We start from the raw sequence: 15,855 nt of genomic DNA, 5'->3' as shown, positions 1-15,855 counted from the left end.
AGTGTATAGTTCCTTTGCACTAAATATATTCACATTCTCATGAAACCATCACCATCATCCATAAGCAGAAATTTTTCATCACGCCTAATTGAAACCCAGTTCCCATTAAACACTATTTCCTTCTCTCCCCACCCCTGGAAACCACCATTCTACTTTCTGGCTCTGTAAATTTGACTACTTTAGGTACCTCATATAAGTACCTACAATAGGTACTTATAGGAAGCATACAACATTCCAAGTGCCTCATATAAGTACCTAGAATAGGTACTTATAGGAAACGTATTTTACCTTTGTGAGTGGCTTCTTTAGCAGCATAATCTGTTCAAGGTTCATCCATGGTGCAGCATGTGGTAGAATTTCCTTTCTTTTTTAAGGCTGAGTAATATTCCACTGCACGTACATTCTACATTTTGTTTCTGCATGCAGGCGTCAGTGATCACTTGGGTTGCTTCCATATTTTGACTATTGTGAATAATGCTGCCATGAACGTGGATATTCAAGTATCTGTTCAAGTCCCTGCTTTCCCTTTAGGGAAATTCTTATCACAGATTCACTTCCCCAGCCCTCTCTCATTCTCTTCTCTCTCCCCTTGAAGTGAGAGGTGTCCTGAAATTGGTTCTGGATACTTGGAATATTTTGTCTTGCATCTCAAAGCCTCAGTTCGAACAAGCAACTCAGTATCCTGCTATACAACTGAAAACCCATAAACAGTTGCTAATCACCCGTGATCGCTCTGAAAGTCTGAGTCATAGCCTTACCCTCAAAGAGGAAAGAAACTCATGTGTTTTAGAGGCTGCCAAGTACTCTGGAAAGGGCTTTACATGTTTTCATCTCATTATACTGTGTAACGACCTTGTCAAATAAGGATTCTTATCTTCTTTTACAGATGAGGAAACAGCTTCAAGAAGGCAAGTAGTGTGTCTGAGTTCCCATAGCCAGAAAATAGAATCAAAACACAGGTCTGGGCCGGGCACGGTGGCTCATGCCTATAATCCCAGCACTTTGGGAGGCCAAGGCGGGTGGATCTCCTGAGGTCAGGGGTTCAAGACCAGCCTGGCCAATATGGTGAAAATACATCTCTACTAAAAATACAAAAATTAGCTGGGCGTGGTGGCAGGTGCCTGTAATCTCAGCTACTCAGGAGGCTGAGGCAGGAGAATCACTTGAACCCAGGAGGTAGGGGTTGCAGTGAGCTGAGATCACGCCATTGCCTCCAGCCTGGGCGACAAGAGTGAAACTCTGTCTCAAAAACAAAACAAACAACAACAACAAAAACAGGTCTGTTGGCCTGATAAGCATTTCCACGATTTCTTTATTCTACTCTATATTCTTTTGTTGTTATTATTGTTTTTGAGACAGGGTCTCGCTCTATTGCCCAGGCTGGAGTACAGTGGCACAATCATGGTTCACTGCAGCCTCAAACTCCTGCCCTCAAGAGATCCTCTCACCTCAGCCTTTCTAGTAGCTGGGATTACAGGCACAAGCCACCATGCCTGGCTAATTTTTGTATTTTTTGTAGAGACTAGGTCTCACTATACTGCCCAGGCTGGTCTCAAATTCTGGGCTCAAGCAATCCTCCCACCTCGGCCTCTCAAAGTGCTGGGATAACAGATGTGAAGCCATTGCACCCTGCCTATTATACTCTAGTTTCATGTCTAACTGGAGAGACAAAACTGTGAACAAATGAAGTGTGGAGGACTGACCACACATTAACTCTTAGAAGAGAGAATACCAGGGTGGACTACACTGCTTTGAGAGTAGCCTGTGGTGAAGGTTTAACTTGATCAGGACCTTGGAGAATGAGTAACATTTAGATAAACAGAAGGTAGAAGAGAGAACATTCCTGGGGTGAGGGGTACACTAAGGCAAAGTTAGGGAGGACAGCATTCGAGCGATGCACACTGGACCTTCCTAAGTAGTAGGTGCCTGTCAGAGAGCAGTAAGCAATAAGGTTAGATCAGAAGGTTCTGCTCACATTTGAACCAAACTGGAAATCCAAGCTTTTTGAAAGCAACATGGCATAACACATACAGTATGGGGTTAGACTTGCCCTGTCCATGTAGAATCTTGGGCAAGTCATTTAAATGCTCCGATGCTCTGTTTCCTTCCCTGTGAACTAGGGATGATCACAGCTACTCCATCCAGCTTTTGTAAAAATCCGTGGTGGTGTGTGTATAAAGTGTCTGTCCCAGGCCTGGTACAGAAGTGCTCAGACGTGGTAGAGGTTGTTGCTGTCATCACTTGCCATCACTGTTATTGTTATCCTCAGCAGTGTATTCGTTGGTAGGGAAGCACTGGGAGTTCCTAAAAACAGGAGAGGCTGACTAGGAAAACTTGTTCTAGCGACAGAATGTAGTCCGGATGGCTTAAGGGTAATGTGGCAGGCAAAGGAGACTAGGAAGAGGTTCTTAGGTTATTGGGACACAAAACCACAAGAGGCTGAGGCAGGGTGGGAGGAACTGGAATGAAGAGGAAGAGATGGCAGAGCTCGCTGGGGCTTGGAAGTAAAGTGTTAAGGAGAGGAAAAAGTCCAAAACAACGCCAAGCTTTCTAGTAAGAATGATGAGGAAGAGGATGGTGTCTACTGATGTCAGACACTAAAAATAAGGAGGGAGAGCTGATTGTCTGGGAAGTACAGAGGCCCCAGGGAAGCTGTTGAGCTCAATTTTGGGCATGTTGAATTTGGTAGGATGATAAGACATTAAAATAAAATAAAACCCACTTTGTTTTATACATGGGGTGAGTTGGAATTGACACCAGAGTATATGGGGAAAAATCAGAGTGCCCGAGAGAACATAGCAAGAGTGGACTGGGGAGTGAACCGACAACAACACTCTTCATATAAAAAGTTCTCATTGTCTGAAGTTAGTGGCAGAAAGACCGTGCACTTGTTTGACTGAGAAGGGAGGCCACAGAGCCGCTGGCACCACGAGACCTGAGTGGCTGTCCTTTCTTACCTAGTCCGTGGATAGTACTGCACCAGGCAGAATGGCACATGGTCCGTGCTATGGCTGAAGGAGGGAAGCCCATGTTTATGGAAAGTTGCATGTCTTCACTGCTGGGGAACTCTGATCTTTTGTCTATATATACCTCATGTGTCAGTTAATATAATGCAAAGTTAATACAACAGCACTGATCCTCATGTGGTGATGCTGGCATTCATTCAATGTATATTCTATTGGAAATTTCCTGAACATTTCTAGGTTGCTAGGATACTATTCAAGACCACTGCAGTATATATTACTTGAAAGAGTTAATGTCGGTTCCCCAATACTTTAACTGTGACCCACTGCTTTAGAAAATTAAAATGGAATTAATTTGGTTTAACAATCACATGATTTTATCCTTCTTGGCTTTTTAGAAAAAAAAAAAAAAAAAAAAAAAAGCTTATTTCAGCAAAAATTACCTAATGCAAGAGCTGTTATGTGAGTGAAGATTTTCTTTTGATTTCAAATCGTGTCTATTTCTATGTAAATCACAGTGTTGATAATTTCTCCAAAGAGCCAGAACATCAGAATGTGGTCCATTTATTATTTAAATGAAATGGCATGCATCATTAGTTGAATCCTTGAGATAGGTTCCATCTTATTGCTATTCTGAGTTCAAGCAGATTGTAAATGAAAGTCTAAATTTTATACAAGCAATGCAATGTCTCTAAAAGTGCCTTCTGGGTAGGAAGGGGGTGAAAGGAGGGAATTTCATTATTGCTTTTGTTTCGGGGCTACACAGATGTCCAGTGTCAACTTGAGCATTCATTTGTATGTACAAACAGACAGCAAACACAAACCTGAAATTTTCAAATCTCTAGCTTTTCTTTTTGGCATATGTTGCATTATCATAAGCTGCTAGACCAGGTAAATAGAATACCAAGCATACAGAAGGATGTTTTGATTTTTATTTAGAGAATTTGAATAATACAATTTAAGATTTACTGAGGATGCCCCTTCTATGTACTCCCATATTACCCTAACAGTCTCCGGCATAGAAACACTGGGGTGTGTTTATTTAACTCTTCTTCCATGAGATTGTTGGTTCTATGAGAGAAGAACACATCTGTCTTGCTCACCATCAGACCCCCAGTATAGTTCTTGTGTCAAATTGTAATATGCATGCAATACATATATGAATATCTAAATCCATGAATGATGGCAATTAAGCTGTTTCATTTAACTAGTTGCATGGAATGCTAAGATATCTTTCTTGATTATGTCAATACAATACTTTACATGGCCTATCAGAATCATAGAAGTAGCTGGGCGTGGTGGCTCATGCCTGTAATCCCAGCACCTTGGGAGGCCAAGGTGGGCAGATCACTTGAGGTCAGGAGTTTGAGACCAGCCGGTGAAACCCTGGCTCTACTAAAAATACAAAAATTAGCTGGGCATGGTGGCATGCAGCAGTAGTCCCAGCCACTCGGGAGGCTAAGGCACAAGAATCACTTGAACCCAGGAGGCAGAAGTTGCAGTGGGCCGAGATTGCACCACTACACTCCAGCCTGGGCAACAGAATGAGACTCCATCTCAAAAAAAAAAAAAAAAAAAGAATGATAGAAGCTTACAGCTACATAGGCCTTATAAGTGATTTAGTGCAGTGGTTTTCAACTTCATATGCACTTTTTTGTTTGTTTGTTTTTGAGATGGCTGCAGTGCGGTAGCACGATCTCAGCTCACTGCAACCTCTGCCTCCTTGGTTCAAGCAATTCTTCTGCCTCAGCCTCCCAAGTGGCTGGGACTACAGGCGTGTGCCACCATGCCTGGCTAATTTTGTATTTTTAGTAGAGATGGGGTTTCACCATGTTGGCCAGGCTGGTCTCGAATTCCTGACCTCAAGTGATCCACTTGCCTTGGCCTCCCAAAGTGCTGGGATTACAGGCGTGAGCCACTATGCCTGGCCCACTTACTTATTTTTATTCATTTTTAGAGTATATATTTGTTGCATACAATATGTTGTTTTGAAATATGTATACATTGTAGAATGGCTAAATCGAGCTAATTAACATATGCATTACTTCACATACTTTTTTGTGGTGAGAATACTTAAAATCTACTCTCAGCAATTTTCAAGAATGCATTGTTCTTACCTATAATGACCATGTTGTACAGTAGATCTTTTGAATTTATTCCTCCTATCTAACTGAAATTTTGTACTGTTTGACCAATATCTCAGCCCCACTCTCAGCCCCTAGGATCCACCATTCTATTCCTGCTTTTATGAGCTCAACATTTTTAGGTTCCACATATAAGTGAGATTATGTGGTATTTGTTTTGCTGTGCCTAGTTTATTTCACTTAACACAATATCCCCCAATTCCATCCATCTTGTTGACATAATTTCCTTCTTTTTTCAGGCTGGATATTATTTCCATTGTGTATATATGCAGTCGACCCTTCATATCTGTGAGTTCTGCATCTGTGGATTCAACCAACTATGAATTGAAATATTTGAGAAAAATGAATAGTTGCATCTGTATAGAACACGCACAGACTTTTAGTCATTGTTTCCTAAATAAGACAATATAATAACCATTTACAGAACATTCACATGTATTAGGAGTTATAAGTGATCTAGAGATGATGTAAAGTGTGCAGGAGGATGTGCATAGGTTATATGCAAATACCACACCATTTTATGTAAGGGACTTGAGCATCTATGGATTTTAGTATCTGAGGAAGGCCCTATGGATACTAGGGGAAGACTGTACCACATTTTCTTTTTTATTCATTTATTCATGGACACTTAGGTTGATTCCACATCTTGGATATTGTGATCAATGCTGCAATGAACATGGGAGTGCAGATATCTCTTCAATATACTGATTTCACTTCCTTTGTATATACACCCAGTAGTGGGATTGCTGGATCCTATGATAGTTCTATTTTTAATTATTTGAAGGACTTCCATACTGCTTCCTGTAATAGCTATACAAAGTCACATTCCCACCAACAGTTTGCAAAGGTTCCTTTTTCTACACTCTCCAATACTTGTTATCATTTGTCTTTTTGATAAGAGTCATTCTAACAGGTGTGAGGTGATATCTCTTTGTGGTTTTAATTAGCATTTCTATGATGACTAGTAATTTTGAGCATTTTTTCATAAACCTATTGGCCATTCATTGTATGTCTTCTTTTGAGAAATGTCTATTCAGATCCTTTGCCCATTTAAAAAATCAGGTTATTTGTTTTTTCCTGTTGAGTTGTTTGAGTTTCCTATAGTTTGGCTCTGCCAAGTCGTATGTTGAAATTTGATCTCCATTGTTGGAGGTGGGGCCTGGTGGGAGGTGTTTGGGTCATGAGGGGTCTCTCATGAATGGCTGGATGCCATTCTCAAGTGACTGAATTCTCACTCTTAGTTCCCAAGAGAACTGGTTGTTGAAAGCAGCCTGGCACCTCCTCCTCCCTCTCTCTTGTTTTCTCTCTCTCACTATGTGATCTCTGCACACACAGGCTCCCCTTCCCCTCTGCCATGATTGTAAGCTTCTTGAGCCCTCAGATGCAGATGCCAATGCCATGCTTCTGGTACAGCCTGCAGAACCATGAGCCAAATAAACCTCTTTCCTTTGTAAATTACCCAGCCTCAGGTATTCCTTTATAGCAACACAGAGAGATTAAGACAGCATTCCTTATATTTTGGTTTTTGTTTGTTTGTTTGTTTTGAGACAGAGGCTCGCTCTGTTGCCCAGGCTGGAGTGTAGTGGCATGATCTTGGCTCACTGCAACCTCCACCTCCTGGGTTCAAGTGATTCTCCTGCCTCAGCCTCCTGAGTAGCTGGGATTACAGGCATGCACCACCACATCTGGCTTATTTTTGTATTTTTAGTAGAGACGGGGTTTCACTATGTTGGCCAGGTTGTTCTCATACACAATAAATTGTCCCAACACAATTTATTGAAGAGATTTTCCATTCCCCATTGTGTGTTCTTGGCACCTTTGTGGAAGATCGATTGACCATAAACATGTGGATTTATTAATATTTCTGGACTCTCTATTTTGTTTCATTGGACTCTGTGTCTATTTTTGTGCCAGTACCATGCTGCATTGATTACTATAGCTTTGTACTGTATTTTATTTTATTTATTTTAAAATATATTTTACTGCTCCTTGTGAAGCAGGACTACCCCATAGGCAGCATGCCCAAAACAGCAGCCTGTAGTGTATTTTAAAGTCAGGTAGTATGATGCCTCTAGCTTTGTTCTTTTTGCTCAAGATTGCTTTGGCTATTTGGGGTCTTTTGTGGCTTGATATAAATTCTAGGATTTTTTTTCTATTTTTGTGAACAAATGTCATTGGTATTTTGATAGAAATTGTATTGAATCTGTAGATCACTTTGGATAGTATAGACATTTTGACAATATTAATTCTTCCTTTCCATAAACTTGGGATATCTTTCCATTTATTTGTGTCTTCCTCAATTTCTTTCATCAATGTTTTATAATTTTCAGTGTATAAGTCTTTTGCCCCCTTGGTTAAATTTATTCCCGTTTAAATTTTTTGGTAGCTATTGTAAATAGGATTTAAAAAAAATTTTTTTATTTTATCATAAAGTTTAATTATGGTTCAGAAAAAAAAGAACAAATAACTTTCTCTGAAAAAAATATATTGACTATGTATAGATCACAGTTATTGGTGGGGAGGGGCTGGTAGGTTAAATTACCCCATTTTCTTTTTCTTTTTCCTTTTTTTTTTTTTTTTTTTGAGATGGAGTCTTGCTCTGTCGCCCAGGCTAGAGTGCAGTGGCGCAATCTCAGCTCACTGCAACCTCTGCCTCCGAAGTTCAAGCAGTTCTCCTGCCTCAGCCTCCTGAGTAGCTGGGATTACAGGCCCACGCCACCACGCCTGGCTAATTTTTGTATTTTTAGTAGAGATGGGGTTTCACCATGTTGGTCAGGTTGGTCTTGAATTCCTGACCTTGGGATCCACCCGCCTCGGCCTCCCAAAGTGCTGGGATTATAGGCTTGAGCCACTACGCCTGGCTTCTTTTTTTTTTTTGAGATGGAGTCTCGCTCTGTCGCCCAGGCTGGAGTGCAGTGGCACAATTTCGGCTCACTGTGACCTCTACCTCCTGGGCTCAAGCAATTCTTCTGCCTCAGCCTCCCAAGTAGCTGGGATTACAGGTGTGCACCACCGTGCTGGCTAATTTTTGTATTTTTAGTAGAGACCAGGTTTCACCATGTTGGTCAGGCTGGTCTTGAACTCCTGACCTCGTGATGCACCTGCCTTGGCTTCCCAAAGTGCTGGGATTATAGCCATGAGCCACCGCGCCCGGCCAATTACCCTATTTTCTATTCTGAAAATGATATTAATAGAAAGTCCTGTTTCCAGTCTGAGTATAAAGATACATGTGCCCCAAATGGCTGAGAATAAATACAACAGGAAATGCAAAAGCTGTAAAGCTAAGGGCATGCAAGAGAAAATCTCAGAAATACCCAAAGTGGCAACAAGGAATGTTTGGCTGGAACTTGAAGTTCTTTCAGTCATCTTTGTCTTTTGCTCCATGTTTTAGGATGCATGTGAACTCAATGTCAATAGGATCTTCTCTATACAGCTCATCCACTTCCTCATCCATGAACCCATCCCCCATGGTTGTCAGCAGCTCTCACAGGTAATCTTCCTGAATGGTGCCAGTTGCTTCTTCATCGAAGCAAGCAAAAGCATTTCTGATGACATCTTCAGGATCTGTGCCATTTAACTTCTCACCAAACACGGTGAGGAACGTGGTGAAATTGATGGGACCTGCAGCCTCATTCATCATGGCATCCAGATACCCATCAATTGGACTCTTCCCCAATGAAGAAAGCATATCCTGCAAATCTTCCTTGTCGATGAAACCATCTCTGTTCTGATCAATCATGGTGAAGGCCTCTTTGAACTCCTGAATCTGTGACTGGTCAAACACAGCAAATACATTGGATGTTGTGTGCTGAGGGCACTTCTTGGTGGTCTTGGTGTTTGCTCTTTTGCTTGACTTGGTGGTTAAATCCCAGCACAGCTACGAGAATCCGAGCACCTCAGCGAGCCCCTCACTGCCGCTATCTGTAAATAGGATTTTTAAAAATTTCTTTTTCAGATAATTCATTGTATTACATAGAAACTCTACTGATTTTTGTATTTTGAATTTCTATCCTGTAATTTTACTGAATTTGTTTATTAATTCTAACAGTTTTCTGGTGAAGGACTTAGGGTTTTCTATATATAAGATCATGCTGTCTGCAGAGACAACTTAAGTTCTTCTGTTCTAATTTGGATGCCTTTTATTTTTTCTCTCACCTAACTGTTCTGGCTAGGACTTCCAGTACTATGTTGAATAGAAATGGTGAGAAATCGGGTATCCTTTTCTTGTTCCTGATCTTAGAGAAAAAGCTTTCAACTTTTCACCACTGAGTGTGATGTTAGCTGTGAGTTTGTCACATATGGCCTTTATTGTATTGGGGTACATTCTTTCTATATCTAATTTGTTGAGAGTTTATATTATGAAAGAATGTTGAATTTTGTCCAATGTTTTTTCTTAACCTATTGTGATAATCATATGATTTTTGTCCTTAATTCTTTAAATATGATGTATCACATTTGTTGATTTGTGTATGTTGAACCATTCCTGCATCCCCGGGATAAATCCCATTTGATTATAGTGAATGATTCTTATGATGCACTGTTGAGCTCAGTTTGCTAGTATTTTGTTGAGAATTTTTGCATCTATGTTTATCAAGAACATTGGCCTATAATTTTCTTTCCTTATAGTGTCCTTGCTGGCTTTGGTATCAGGGTAATGCTGGCCCTGCAAAATGAGTTTGAAGTATTCCCTCTTCTTCAATTTTTTGAAAGAGTTTGAGAAACATTAAGTATTAGTTCTTTAGATTTTCTTCTTTATATGAAATTGAGTTTGTTTTTTGAAGAGATAAACAAAATTGACAAAACTTTAACTAGACTAAGAAAAAAAGAGAAAGAATCTCTCTTTAAAGAAGACTTTCTCTAAATAAATGAAAGAGGGGATATTACAACTGATACCATAGAAATACCAAGGATCATAAGAGATTACTCCGAACAAATTATATGCCAACAATTGGATAAGCTAGAAGAAATGGATAAATTCCTCAACACGTATAACCTACCAAGACTGAATTATGAAGAAATAAAACATATGGCCGGGTGCAGTGGCTCACGCCTGTAATCCCAGCACTTTGGTAGGACGAGGTGAGTGGATCACTTGAGGTCAAGAGTTCAAGATCAGCCTGACCAACATGGTGAAAGCTCATCTCATCTAAAAATACAAAATTAGCCGGTGTGGTGGAGCATGCCTGTAATCCCAGCTACTCAGGAGGCTGAGGCAGGAGAATTGCTTGGATCCGGGAGGCAGAGGTTGCAGTGAGCTGAGATTGTGCCATTGCACTCCAGCCTGGGCAACAAGAGTGAAACTCTGTCTCCAAAAAAAAAAAAAAAAAAAAATACAGAGAGAGAGAATATATAAACAGATCAATAACCAGTAAAGAGATTGAAACGGTAATAAAAAAAAGTCTCTCATCAAATAAAAGTCCAGGATCTGATAGCGTCATTGTTGAGTTCTATAAACCACTTACTCTTACCATTTAATATTTTCCTTTAAATTGACTCCCTTTTAAGCATTATAACTATTTTAAAAGAAAACTGTATATCATTTGATAACTGGGCAATCTGTTTCACCTGCTATACATAGATGAAAAATAAAAATAAAAGTAAGGAGAATAAAATGTAATTAAGTTCGAGGTAGATAAAATTGTCTGCTGATGACGCTCAGCCTGAAACTTGTCTCATCAAAAAGAAGTACTTGGAAAAATGTCATTAAGTTGAAACTTTCTCCTTGACAAAAGGATTCAAAGAGAATTGAAACAGGGTGACTTTTCTATTATGTGTGAGTCATATAATAAATTCTGGAATAATTAATTCTGTTATTAATGAATACATTCTGCATTCTCATAGCACCTATAATTACCTCGGGAACCATGGTGTTCTACATAACATACTCCGTAAAATACCATGCTGCAGGCACAATTGGAGAACTGCTTGTTTTATGGATTTTTTGCAATGGCTGTCTAATCAGAATGATTAAAGATCAAGATACATTAAGGATAGAATTCTCGCATTAAAAAATCTGTATAAAATGGGGAAGAAAAGAAAAAGACAACTTTCTTTTTTTTTTTTTTTTTTTTTTTGAGACGGAGTCTCGCTCTGTCACCCTGACTGGAGTGCAGTGGCGCAATCTCTGCTCACTGCAAGCTCCGCTTCCCGGGTTCACGCCATTCTCCTGCCTCAGCCTCTCCGAGTAGCTGGGACTACAGGCGCCCGCCACCACGCCCGGCTAATTTTTTGTGTTTTTAGTAGAGACGGGGTTTCACCGTGGTCTCGATCTCCTGACCTCATGATCCGCCCGCCTCGGCCTCCCAAAGTGCTGGGATTACAAGCGTGAGCCACCACGCCCGGCCCGACAACTTTCTTTTGATACGCCCCCAAAAGGAAACATCCACCAAGAACTTCTTTTACTGAGTTTAAAGCTCTTTACAAATTACTAAGTAATCAAGTCTGATGCTGATTACAAACCAATTCACATTGTTTCAGTGCTCTCTTCAAGCAGAAGAAGCAAAAACACTGAGTGCAATTAAAAAGGTGACAAGAAAGAGATGGAAGACCCTACTGTTACTCGCAGCTAAGTCAAATACAATTAACCTATGTTTTCTAAGGCAAAAATTTTTTTTCAGGCAAAGTTTTTCTTATCAGACATCCCTCAGTGGGTTGAACCAGTGGTATAGGACAAATCATGAAGGGGCATGAAGCTGATGTGTGCTTCCTCAAGCATTACTTTATAATGAGAAAACATTTACTGGAACAAGCCTTATACTCTCCATAAAATGCAGACTTGGCACTCATTCCATTTCTTTTCTGGAGGCTGAAAATGTCTTTGTCTACTGGTGCTGTTTAAAAGTTGTCTAATCAACATCATCATAATGCTCTGTCCCTCCTGCGAAAGCCAGCTGGGATCTCTGGTTCTATCAGGGAGGAAGTTTTAATACAGCCACTTTCCTTTCAACATATTGGCTGGGAAATCTCCCCTGCTGGGAAGTAAAAAGCTTTAATTTTGTGAATCATCAAAGCTTTTTCTTATACATGGCATAGAATAACCTGTCCTTTTCAGAAGGTCTAATCCAATAGCCTCCCAGACCTCAGGATGTCACCAAATGGCATGTGCGTGCAAGAAGAACAAAGGAGGAAGCCATTCAAAGCCCAGCTGCATATTGCATAACACCTTGAATTAGAAAATCCACGACCCACAAAATGCTTACCTACTTTGTGGGGTTTAAATAAAGCAGAGTGCTGCTCCTCTTTAAAGAACTGCTTTACAGTTATCTTCCTGTCAGAATTCCAATTATTCTATGACTCAGTGGGTAAGTGTTTAGCTTTTTGAAAACTTTTTTTGGGGTAAGAATGTGAACAAGTTTTTATAAGTTTGTAAAGGAAAAGTTTATATAATAATGCTCAGTTGCGTCAAATAAAAATATATTTTATTTTATTATTTGAAATAAAATGTTTTCTTAATGTTTTAAGAATTGGATTTTATCTATAAAATCGATGAACATTTTCTTTGGTACATCTGAAAAACATAGTAATGCCCTCCTATCTAGGAATTAACTGATATTTGTGACAGGGTTGGGAGTTTTCAACATGCACCTCTCTCAGACCTTGGGACTAATGTTTCCGTATAAGAAGAATCCCAGGCTGAAAATTTTTGTGTACCAGGGATTCATTTTTCCTAATTTTTACAAAACCCTGTGCACAGGCACTTTTTGTTTCATCTGTACCAAAGATTAGCTGCTGCTCACTTTCTCCACTTCCATTTAGCTCTGGGGGCACGGCTAGATGATACTTCTCAACTCCCCTTGCAGATAAGCATGGCTCTGTAGCTCATTCTGGCCGAGGGAACATGCACAGAAGTGATGCGCCCACCTTCAGCCTGGCCCATAGAAACCTCTCCCTTGTAGTATTCTCGTCCACAATCCACTTGCTGAGTGGCAAAGGATCCAGGCAAAGAAGTAGAGGCTCTAAAAGGGTACCCACGTCACAAAATGAACCATCACATGCCAATCATAAATACCCACAACGTTGAACTTTGAGAGATAAATTTTTATTGTGTTAGATCACTGATATGTTAGAGTGCTATTGTTTTTGTTTTTAAACTAGCTCTTAATATAATCACCCGATGTCCTTGCTTCTTTCTTTTGGCCTCCCTCTGCTCTCCTTTTTCTTGCTCCTATTATCTTTCCTTATCATATGATTAGGTGTTTCTGATTTAATAATCAAATCAAAATACCGGTAGTGGATTTAGCATCAAACCCTCGATGGTGTTGAAATAATAAGCAGACTCAACTGATTTAATTTGGAGAAAAGTTTTCACCAATTCGACTTCTTAAAAAGTTTACAGTTAAATATTTAAGATAACTTTTATTAAACAACTGCTTGAGTGGATAAGCATTTATCTGGTTTAGAGATCACATAAGAATCATGGTAATTGGGACAAACATGGTGATCTCAGCATGAATGACCCAGCAGATGTGTACAAGACAAGCCTCTGCTGATAAGGAGGAAAACTAATGTGCATGAACTTGGAAAGAGAGACTTGGAAACTCAGCCAGCTATCCTTATGTGAATGGCTCTGCAGCTTCTAGTGGGTACACTCAGACATTGAAACACAGGGTCAAACATCTGTAAGAGCAGGTCAGCATGAGTGTTAGTACTGCAAATAACTGGGTGAAGCTTCCAAAATCATTAAAGTTCCAAAAAAGCTTTTCACAAAAAATCTAAAACTAAAATTCCAGTCTGATTTTGCATAAGCTGCTTTCTTTCAGACTCCATTTAGTGGTTAACTCACCCTCTTTTCTTCTCCATGTAGGTGGTTCTCAAACTGGGCTCAGTTAAACCTGTTCAGAGGCTATCTCAAGAAGTGGGCTCCAGGCAATTCACTCTGGATTTAACCAGAAAAGCTTCATTCTGAGCTGTTTTGCAAACTGGTTTTTAGCATAAGCATTTATTTTTGTGTGTGAGTGGAAAGGTTCCTTGGCTTTAAAGGGCTACAAACCATTGCTTCATGTCTTACCTGGACATCACATCTACTGTCAGAGGTTTAGTCTCAAATACCCAGTGATGTCCAAATCTGAATCTATGGCACATCTCTTTTCTGAGCACCCCCCTCATAGTCCCACTCACATTTCACATCTCCGCTTACTGGATGTCTCATAGACACCTCGTCACAATATTCCTGAAATAGAACGTATTATCCTGCCTACTCTTCTTCCTTAATTAATGACATCACCATTCACCCGATTACTCAACATAAAACTCTGAATCATTCTGACCCCCTTTCCTCTCTCTCTCTATATCCAATCTGTCATTAGGTTCTGTTTTGTAAAGCGTCCTAAATATCCTTTAAATATGTCCTTTCTCTCCACCCTCACTGCCACTGCCTTGGCGTAGGCCCTTGTCATCATCCTTCATCTGGATCATCAAAATAGTCTCCAGATGGCTCTCATATCACTCTGCTTCATGGCTGCCTTGAGGGTTTATATAAAATACAGTAGAACGCATAACAGTTAACATTTACGTTTAGCTTTGTAGTCAACCGACGCTTTCATGTACATTGTCGTATTTAAGTCTCACAACATTTCATCAAAAAGACATTGTTATTATTCTTAATTCAGAACAGGAAAATGATGCCTAAGAAAATTACCTTGAACAAGGAGTCTCACCAAGTCATAGGACTGTGATTTGAACCCAGATCCAAAGACTCTAAAGTTTATGCTGATGACATTAAGCTATACTTCCAAACAGGCATCACTATGCCTAAAAGAGAGCGTGCAGAACTTTTAGTCTGAGAAAGTCTCTTTATAGTCATGCCCCGCAGAGCATATTTAGTAGTTAATAATAGAGTTCTAGAGTTAGAACTCACATTATGGTGTGAAACCTTAGAGAAATTATGCAAACTCTCTAATCTGCAAAGTTTCTCAGTTTCTTAATCTGTGAAGTGTGGCTAATAATAGAGTTTATCCTACAAGGTTGTTGTGGGGCTTAAATAAGGTCGTGAGTGTGAAGCCCTTCACACTTGGCCTGTCCCAGAGAAAGTGCTCAATGAATGTTGGTTGTTGGTACCAATTTACCAGCCTCATCCTGCACCATTTCCATCTTCCACCCTTCAAACAGACCAGACCACATTCTCTGCTACTTCTTCTTTGAAGCCTCAAAAATTCAGGTTGATGACTCCCCGACCACTTTATACCACCCCTACAGTTAGATACTTGGTCAGAGAGTATAGCCCTTAATTCAGCAGTGGATTGTTTCCTGGGGTTGGTCAATAGGGCCTTGAGAAAGTCCCCACACAACAGAATGTTCTTCCCACAAACTCTCGCTGGCCTCCTGCTTTAGGCTTCCCATCTCCTTGCCCTTCCTCTCCCCCATCCCCTGCCATTTCTGACTTCAGATGTGTCCCCTAGGCTTGCTCTGGTTCCACTTTCCAGCCAGCCGCCTGGCCCCAGCGTCGTGGCAGCTATCTGACCTCAGCTCCACACCAGTGCTGTGCTTCTGGGCAAGGCTTTGGCATCTTGGTCCTGCTGTCTCTGGCATCTGACCTCAGTCTGTCCTGTTTCTAGCTTTCCTGGAGCTGACAACTCCCAGGGACTGATCAACAATGGTTCAGACGGGATGATCGTGGCTCTTATCATACTGTTTCGTGTTATTTCTTTGTCTTTCTCGTCCATTAGGCTAAACTCTACCAGGACAGAAAGACCTTGTCTTTGATCTTAGTAGATCCTTCATAGCACCAGGTTTAGATTAAGTGAGTGCTT

General features: G+C 40.4%; 1 pseudogene; it reads right to left on the bottom strand.

Annotated features, from left to right (window-relative positions):
• Window positions 1-8,465: 8,465 nt before the first annotated feature.
• LOC116813835 (myosin regulatory light polypeptide 9-like) lies at window positions 8,466-15,768 on the bottom strand (annotated as a pseudogene).
• Window positions 15,769-15,855: the final 87 nt, after the last annotated feature.

This window comes from Hylobates moloch, unplaced genomic scaffold (assembly GCF_009828535.3).
Source record: "Hylobates moloch isolate HMO894 unplaced genomic scaffold, HMol_V3 SCAFFOLD_9, whole genome shotgun sequence".
NCBI classification, from domain to species: Eukaryota; Metazoa; Chordata; class Mammalia; order Primates; family Hylobatidae; genus Hylobates; species Hylobates moloch.
Note: the sequence above shows the minus strand (reverse complement) of the source record. Positions and strands in the feature narration are given on the sequence as shown.